Here is a 9895-nt window from a genome sequence, read left to right as displayed (position 1 = left end):
CGGCAAAATGTCAGTGTACATGATTACAATAATATTCAAAAGATAATTTTTACGTCATAAAAAGATATGATCGAGAGACTGCGCAAGTCGCCATAGTCCACTAGCTGACGTTTTCTCTACCTCTTGTGGCACGTCTTACGCCAACCATCTTCCGCGCATCTTGTTTCGCGACTTGGAATAGTAATGTAGGGCTTACAGACGAGGACACGAAAATGCACATGAACACAAAGACGCATACCACGGTGTCTGTGTCTGTGCGTTCATGTGCGTTCGTGTGTCATCGCCTGTACGCGCTACATTACTATTTCAAGGTGCCATGCCAACAAGCCCGCATCGCAACTGAGGAATCGCAGTCACACAGAATGCCGATACACATATGCAACGGTATATCTGAGAAGCCGCATTACACACGCACGCACGATTCCATAAGGCGCTTTAAAAGGAATGTTCGCCGGTGAAATCCCGGGAGCGCAACCTTTTTCAGGCCACTGCAACTTTCTGGCCATCCACCGTAAGACTCGCTTCATCCGTCTCCGGTCTCCAACTAAATCTATTTCCTGCTACTCGCCATTTCGAAAACTTTATCTTTTTCTTCTGCATCGCCAGCCCGTTATAGCTAGCCAACCTCCTACGAGGTGAAAGTGCGGTTCAATATTTCGTGAGACGGGAATTTAACTCCGGGGGGCTTAAGTCTGTTTTCTACGCAATCTCGTCCTGGTGCTTCTCCCAGTGCGGCAGAAGCGACACTCATCCTGGCACCCGGTGTCCCAAAGGCACTTGCTTGTCTGGCTCCGTTCTTCACGCCAACGCTCTCCCGGGGGATAGGACAAACCGCGTAAGGGCTAAGGGCTTTTGAACGGCCAGCGGCTGCTTCATACAACACTTGCGTGCTCCAGTGCCGTTTACAAACGGAAATTTGCTGCGTTTTCGTTGTGCCATTGGGAGAAAAGGTGTTTGTGCCAATAAACAAAGTCTTGAAAGTTAGTTTTACGAAACGTCAGTGTTAAACTATGTTGTCTTGCGCACTGGTTCTCGGTGCCGGAGAAAGTCTCTGAAATTCCAAGAGAAGGAAATAATTAAATCGCTGCGTTCTTCCTACAGACGCTGGCATTGTCATTTGTTGTTTAGGACAAGGAAGTAAGGGGCTCTATCTGTTTTAGTTGACCTCAATTCATGTCTTTTTTTTCAAAAAAGAAAGAGAAACAACACAAATACCTAACCGCAATGGAGCCTATAGCTCTGAAGAAAACGGAGTTAATCTCCCTGTAAAAGCCAGTAAATCAAGTACATCCCTTTCGAGGTTTGTTACTGGTACACGAATCTTGTGAAACTACCGTCGCTGAGGGATTTCGCGCACGACCTTGCTCTAAAAGTCCAGATTCCAACAAACAAAAATATATGAGTTTACTCCGTCTAGCTCGAATATTATACAAGAAGTGGCTGGTGAGGGTAACACTTATAACCGCAGTTTCGACGAAGCGGGGTATACCCACGTTTCGTGGTAAGTGGAAACAAAGTTGGTATTTTATTTCAGGCTTTGCTGGAAACAGCTCATTGATATTTTCGCTCTGTAGTAGATCCATGTTGTTGAAGACCATGTCGTAGAATTTTCTTCAATATGTACTGCATGTTATGGCTGGACAGGATAATGACTATGCCCTGCATTCGTGAACCCACATAGTCATTTCGGCCTACCAGATCATTATACCAAAGAATCCAGCGTGCCAGTCTATTGAAATACAACTTCGGCACCACGAGTTGCTGCAAAATAAGCATATTCCACGACTGAAATAACGATGTTGCTGTATACGTGCTCTCAGTGTTGCTCCAAGACGCCAGCGTAGGCTTCGCACTTGAGCAGTCTACCTAGTTTTCAGGCGCTTCTATTTCGACAGGGAATTCGTTTGCTTCCAGGTGTTGCCAGTATATATGATAGTCGCGTTATTAAGGTCGGTCGGCGAAGACTGGCCAAAAGCATTACCCAATGAGTATGCGCTGAGCCTAAACCTAAGGAGACACAACACTTTTCTTAAGCCTTGTATCGCATACAACCACTCATTCATTCAGAATTTATCCTGCTCGAATTTTACTCTCTCGAGGCAGCATACTGGATCACCCTGGCTCACTTCTAAAAGAAGAGGAATGTATGTTATCGCAAGAGTAAATATTCAAGTTTTAGCTCAATCTTAAACGTATCAGTCTAAAAGAGGGATATTAAGTTCAGTTGGGGTAGTAAATTATACGCTTCTTAAATAGCAAGAACGCGGCCACTCTTAGCTTGAGAAGAGGCTTGACTAGCGGCGACGCGATCTTAAAGTTTCCGCACCAGCTGGCCGTGACACCCCGGACTTTGACGTCGCACTACTCGGGTCTAGTAAATTACTTATCGGAAAAGGAGGACTACGCTGCATTCTCAGAGAGGGAAAGATTCAACATAGGACGCTTCAGTAACATTTATGGCGCCAAAAGGGTCCAAATACAAGGAAATAACTTAGTTCGCGACGCCACACTATCGTTTCCCCGCGGAGAAATCTGACCTTCATGTTCTGCGCTAATTTTCAACATTCTCCCGCGAAATGAATGCTTCCCCAGTACTAGCTGATTCCATGCTAATCTTAAGTGTCCCCTTAAATAAGATTGGGAGCGTTCGAATTGCATTTAAAAGATTACTGCAATTCTACAAAAATCATCTTCATTGGTTCAGTCAGCCGTTTACAGCTTTCCACCCTACAATATGCGTATGTCTACGTGATACAAATGTGCTAACATGCATCAATGCACGGGTCTCTGCAAAATATTCCTATCTATATAAGTCGAATATGACGTTTCAGAAGGCTTTCCCGTTACGGTCAAGATGGGAGTGTAAGAAAGGAGAAATCCCGTTACTTAAATACAAAGGAGAGGAGGAATATGTTTATCGGTCTACTTCAGAGGAATGAAGCGAGAAGAATGTGCAGCACCAATATTGGGTCTACGATGCTTCACAGGCTGGTAGGTGATGCTGTACTCTCCGAGGTAGATGACAGTCATTTCGGGCTTGATTTCAACCTGGTTGAAGGCCTTGCCGTTGTAGATACCAAAAAAAAAAAAATGGAGCTGGCCAAATTAGGCACAACAAGCATGTCACGCAAGTGAGTCTTGACGACTTCAGGCTTCGCCAGCGGCCCATGCTCTTTCTTGGCGCGCCGCAGCTTCTTGATGAGAGCCAGCGGCTTGCGCTCCAGACAACGCGCGTAACGCCGCCGCGCGCGGCAGTGCATCAACTCCATCAACTGCATGCTGGACATGTCAAGCGGTTGAGTTCACCTCCCTGATAAGTGTACTTGCAGAAAGTACGCTTCTTCTTGACTAACTCGAGCTGGTTTTAGTTCTCCATGCTGGGGCCGCCGGGGACCTTCTCCGTCGGCGTCGCCGCCGCTGGGAGGCGGCCCTGAAAAGTTCGGAGCTGGAAGACCAGCTCTGGGCCGTCCGGCAAGCCAAAGATGCCGCCCGAGTCTAAGGACTTCGAGCCGACACCTGAGGCCACTAAAAGCAAAGTGCCGGCACTTTAAATAAAGTTTATTTCTTCTTCTTCTTCTCCATGGTGAAAGCTGCGAAATCGCGCACGATAGAAAAAGGACAGGACTGTGGGGTGAAAATCTTTGAGAGTTGTCTTTCCACTCATATTTTGAAAGTAACTAATATACATATACTTAGTACTAAGGTATACTATATTATCATTAATTTATGAAGCCACACATGTTACACCCTGCAGATCACAATCGGGAGGAAAGGCAAATCGTTTTCTTCTCTAATTTTCAACATATCCCACTACAATAATTATTAATTAGCATGCCATAATGTGCTGCTACTCAGTAAGCTACACTTGTTATGTCCTGCAAATCAAAATGAGGAAAAACGAATTGCTTTCTATCTACTTTTTTTTCGAATTTACGTGCAGCTTATCACAAAAAGTAGTAAAGTCCAGTCGGCCATTGTCGACAATGGGCAGCTGAAAGGTTGTAAATATTACAAGGTGCTTGCAGAAAATCTGCGGGGTCCAGACACCTATTAATGATGAATATTCACCATCCAATTCAAGAAAAGATAGCTACTAGCACAGATAGTAAGCATCCCAGCTCTGAAGGTCTCGGTTTCAATATTTAGTTTCGTCGTATGTTGGGATGGCGTCCTCGCAGAAAATGTACGAGATTGCTTTCCATTTAGTATGGAATGATCTGGCCGTTATAGGCTATTCACCTACGACTTCCGCTTACAAAAAAAAAAAAAACGAGGCGCGCAATTCAATTGGATTTTGCTGGACGCAACTAGAAGGACGTCAATGTGGAAAAAGGACAGACTGCATGATGGACTATAGTTGGTATTGCATTATGTGAAGTGTAGCGCAAACTGGGCACGCACGACAACAGAGAAGGTGACAAGCGCCGTGTTTTCGTCTTCTCCGTCATCTTGCGTGTCCCGTTTGCGCTACACATCACGTATAATCAATGTGGGCCAAGATACGATGAGCTACCGTTCTTCGCGGAGGGGTGGTAAATCCCGCCGTGCGATGTCTTGGCGAGAGCGCATATGCAGCTCACGGGACCACATGCAGATCTTATGCAGATCGACTTCCCTCGAACCACTGACTGCGAAAGATCGCCTCTGAGACGCCCATGGCCGGTGATCAACAATGGACTTATTTACAATAACCCAATACTTCGCGTGTTCGTACTTAACAATTCTTTTGACCAGGGGGACGGCATGGTGAGTTTGCTTTGTTAGCCCGTGAGAAGGACGACGATATGGGCGTTTATCGCTGATCTCCGTCACGGTCGGCGATCCGCGTCTCTCGTAGCACCCATTGTTGGAGGGCCGAAGCGTGCTGCGAGCTTCGTGGAGAGCTAGCTGTGCAAGCGGAAAGCGGAGAGCTAACCGTGCCCTCTACCGGAAACGGCCATGCGATTAGCGCCGGGCGAGACTAAGCGAGAGCAGAAGAGGAGAAGAAAAGGAAGAAGGTACAAAGCGCAGCAGAGAAAAAAGAAAAGAAACGAATAACACGGCGGGACGTCATAATAATCGCTTTTGGGAAAGAAAGAGAGGATGTCAAATGGACAGCGGCAAACGAGGCAGAAGAGTCGAGCGGTACACGAGAGGATGCGAGAATCGTTGTAGACCACGCCCCCTTCTCTCCCGCATTCCAGGAGGCCAGGGCTGCCCCTTCCCACGGGTATGCGGACCACAAGGGCCAACCAAGCAGCTGGACGCGCACGCTGCTGCTGCTTTGATTCGTCTCGAAACAACTACCCCCTCTCGTGCTTTTTTCTTTTTTCGAAAGTTGTTCTGCTGTGCGTGCTTCATAAGCACAGGCAATGTGCGTCGTAAACTCTAAAAAGGGCTCAGGAAGCAACACCTCCCGACGTCACATTTCAACTACCCCGGAATTAATTAGACAGCGCGTGCTATCGCGCATACGCCAGGGCTGTCACAGCCACTGGCGACAACCTTGACTGGAACGAGTGAGAAAGCCAGCTAGACAATCGCTAACGAATGGGCAAGGCTTTGAAAGTGGAAACTAAAAGTATGTTACTTGACAATATCGCATGAAGGTAACATGAAATCAACGTTCCAACAGCGAAACGATCTCAAAAATGAGGGCGCCATACGTAAAATTAGCAGTGCCAAGCGTTTAGACCACCCTTCTCTCGTACGCTACGATGCAAATGTCAATGCGTGGCCAGGGCGTCGTGCGGTAATTGACTATGCAGCATACTTTACACGTTCGTGAGCGCAGCATCACTTTCGGAATTCTCTTTCTACGTGGTGTTTGTTTTGTCAACAAAACATCCTGCATAGTTGTAAATTTGTTGGAATGTGCCCGACGAGGGTATTCGAGCTCGTAGTGTGCCGACGCGTTGTGGTGAACTTTTGCCGCCAAAGCGGCCGGACAGAGAGGCGGAGGCTTAGAATTGAAGAAGCATGAATTATACAGAGAATATGTGCATATAGCAGTGGGTGAATCGGCTACCCTGACAATGGGGTGGCAAGGCCCTAAACACTGTTTGATGTCTCTGGCTAGACTTGGTCATATCTACGCTCTTGCCCTCGCTTGCCATGATTTGGAGCAACTAATGCACGCAGGATGATAATTAGAGATGCAGAATTGTCGGAAAGGGTGAGTTGTCTGAAAAAAAAAAGAGAGAGCTCGTGTTTTCTCGTATTTTATTTTTTTCTGGAAAAATTTCAGACTTTGGAAAACGTTTAAAACGCGCTACAAAGTTAATACACTCCTAACATTTATTTGCTGAATGTAAATACTTACTACTGTTCCAGTGTCTGAGATAAAGGTGTCGAAAAATGGCGTAACAAAATGATTGTTTTATTGAAGCAAAGAAAATTAATCTTGTCCCGTATTAACAAAACTTGCACTCAACCGTAGCGGTTTCGGTGAGTTGGTACTGTAGTATCCAATGCGGCCGCGCGCGCGCACGCACACACGCTCGTCTCTCCCTTTTGGCCTCGTGCGTGCGTGTGCGTGCGTGCGTGCGTGCGAGCGCGTTTGATGACCCTGCTACTACTAGCACTCCCTTTGCTTAGACCACTGAGCCATCTTCGTGAAACACATGAACATGGTGAATTCATTCTGGCTAAAGAGAGGGCAGATCCAACGCTCTTGTTTGAATCGACGTTAAACGTAAGCTTTGTTGAAACGTTTCAGATAAATGGCTATGCAAACAAAGACGTGGGCGTGACTCTTTACTTTATTTCCCAACTATACGCGCAAGGAACTGGGCTTGTTCTTCTCCCATCACAGTTTGGTGTGGTTTGGCTTCGCGGTAACGCGCATGGTGCTCGTGTTCTGTAACTCTTGCAACTGTTCGTGTTCTACACAATCCATGTAACTTTTTGTGCTGCGCTTGTTCGGCACCACGTTTTGCAGTACAGGGAATACATGCCGGCCTGGCAGGACGCTTCTACTTGGTATTGAGGAGCCACTTCGGTCCCATGACACAGGTGCAAGAAGGCTTCGGTTTAGCATGTGATCAGATTCGCAAAGTGTCTTCGAACAACTTCCGCATCAACTTTGTCCGCGTAGATAGGACTGCTATTTGAAGGCACTGGCTAACGTTAGCTATAGCGTGTATATGTAGTGTACTAAATATGGCGTGTCAGTTCTGCGGGACTGATTTACCTTAGTGTTCCTGTGCTTCGAGTTGATTAATTCGCCCCCGATTTACGATCTGCTAGCCTCCTGGTTAGCTCACATGGCAGAGCCACCGCTCCGGAGAGGCGTTGGTCCCAGTTTCGATCTCCCCTGACCAGGACGAATTTTTCTTCAACTGCGAAGCTTTCCCTCTGAGAAACCCATGTGGGCTTCCTTTGTAGCTTCGTGCTACCCTCTGGTGGATGACAATTTTTCCCTTCCACGTAGCGTACCTGGAATGCGCTTCGTGGTGCTATATCGTGCTTCATTTCAAGATTTGGCACCTGCGTCACGCTCAACGTGGAAAGTGCTCGTGGGAAGAAGCGCGAGAACATCGCGCCGCCGCGTCCGAGCTTTTAGGTCCGATTATGCCGGACCCGTGCGGTAGTTCCTATGGAATACCTTAACACTCGTGATCGTTGATCGCGATGGCGTAGATTGATTGAATGATACTCGAAGATTAACCTGTCTTGCCTAAAACTCATTCTTACACTTGCTAGGCCGTCAAACGGTTCGGGATGCTCACGCGCCGCTGTAAGGGTCTCGCGACATGCATTGTACTTAATGTCGCGATACGAGGTGCCCGTCACCCAACACCTCCATTGTACATTGCACCGGCAGGTGCAGGTCCATGATCCTCGGAGCCCCGACTGTCGGCGTGGACACGTCGTCATGTCCTGTCCCATCTACCATCTTCAGTTCACATAAACTGCACAGGGACGTGTCACTCTGCTACGTGTCACGCGCTCAAACACTCTACGTCAGCCTTGGCACTTCTTTCTTTCCATGTGGCGCTTTCTTCTTCGTCGTCTGTATAAAGTCACAGGCAAATGGTGTGCGAAGACGCAGTCACAGACTCACCGCACAGATTAAACAATTAAGCGTCTCGCTTAAGCGTTTTACATTTTACGACGGTGTAATCACAATGCCTTTGTCGAAGCAGCCAAGTGACACCGTGAAGTATTCTGGTTAGATCAGATTTCTATTTTAAGATTGCACGCAGTGTTTTAAGTGCCCGCAGTGCTTTAAGTGCCCACATGTTTGAGTATTATCATCCCAAAGCCTATATTGCAGCTTATATATTATTTTTTTTCTATATTACATTACTAAAAAAAATGAGCGATCGAACATCTCATCTCACTGAAAACATATCGAGTGTCTAGTAAGACAAAACTTTTTAATAAGTTCGGATTCGTGCTTCTAAACTGTAAACCTGCAAGAACGTCTCTTACAATCAAAATTAAAAGGTTGCTGTTTCGCCATAGATACGCCATAGCTGGCGCAATATTTGCAGTTTCTTGCCATACTTCGCGCGGTATCGATTGGAGTAAACATTCGCAGATACCCGCCGTGGTTGCTTAGTGGCTATGGTGTTGGGCTGCTAAGCACGAGGTCGTGGGATCAAATCCCGGCCACGGCGGTCGCATTTCGATGGGGGCGAAATGCGAAAACATCCGTGTACTTAGATTTAGGTGCACGTAAAGAACCTCAGGTGGTCCCAAATTTTCCAGAGTCCCCCACTACGGTGAGCTTCATAATCAGATGGTGGTTTTGGCACGTAAACCCCCATAATTTAATTTAATTTGAACATTCGCAAATGCACGAGTAACGTCCTTTCCAGTCGACTGGTTCTTCTAGTCCAATTCGTCTTCGTTTATGTACGTGGCGGTGAAGCCAAGAGACGCGACCTCTTTCTTACCTACCCTGCCTTTTGCCTTTGTTGCCACTAGCTTTATTTATATTATTACACATCAGCGCTGGTTTATCAATACGCTGTGGAAGGATAGTGTAGAGCGTAGCGTCAGCCAGTCATTTTAACGAGCGTTCATAAGGACATATATATATATATATATATATATATATATATATATATATATCATTGTCTAGGTTCAGTATTCATTGCTGCAACAGCGGCCAGTAAAACCGGCAGTCGAGTCTTTCCTTTTTTTTTTTATTGCACGCCAGCACTTTGTCTGTTAACCATAGTTGCAGAAAATAATTTCTTTGTCCCGTGGCCGACAAAAGGAATTCACTGCAGAAAAGCCGAAGCCATAGAGGCCGTGTTTATAGCTTGTTGGAACCCGCTGTTTTATTAGGACATGCTACAAAAAAAAAAAAAAAAAAAAAAAAACAACGACGTTCCGATAGCGCCATATAGAATTAAATTTTTACTTGCTGAACATTACTTCCGTGCGATATCTTCATGGTCATCAGCTTTCAAATGCAGTATATAAAAGACGAGAACGCAAGTGCACCGCGCCGATGTTAACACACGTAGCGTGCGAGAACATTTCATGCATTGAAAGTGTGGCGCACATTTGTGATGTGTATGTTCATGGCGAAGTCCGAACTTCTACATTGATAAACTTGCTCGACGACCTTGCTTGCTTGAAGAAGTTTACTGCGGTCGTATTAGTATTTTTGACTAATATATGGTTTTAAAGAATGTTTCCCGTTTTAATTGTGAATTGAAATACAGAAAGTAAATAAGAAAAAAAAAGTGGTGTAGCTGAGATACAGTGTTCGACTAGCAGCAATCTGTGGCTCCAGAGTTCGAATCCACGTGAGTCACTGCGGCGTTTTTTTTTTTTTTTGTTCTTTATAGATTTCAGGGACTGATGATGATGATGATGATGATGATGATTTATTGGCATCCCCTTTGAAACGGGGTGGCGACAAATAGTCACCTAGCCTGCTTGATTTAATCAGGTA

The 9895-nt window shown here is 46.0% G+C and overlaps 1 pseudogene; it reads right to left on the bottom strand.

Annotated features, from left to right (window-relative positions):
• Nucleotides 1–2901: 2901 nt before the first annotated feature.
• LOC119450422 (40S ribosomal protein S15-like) lies at nt 2902–3376 on the bottom strand (annotated as a pseudogene).
• Between the last annotated feature and the right edge of the window lie 6519 nt (nt 3377–9895).

This window comes from Dermacentor silvarum, chromosome 1 (assembly GCF_013339745.2).
Source record: "Dermacentor silvarum isolate Dsil-2018 chromosome 1, BIME_Dsil_1.4, whole genome shotgun sequence".
In the NCBI taxonomy this organism is placed as follows: domain Eukaryota; kingdom Metazoa; phylum Arthropoda; class Arachnida; order Ixodida; family Ixodidae; genus Dermacentor; species Dermacentor silvarum.
This window is presented reverse-complemented; position numbering and strand designations above follow the sequence as displayed.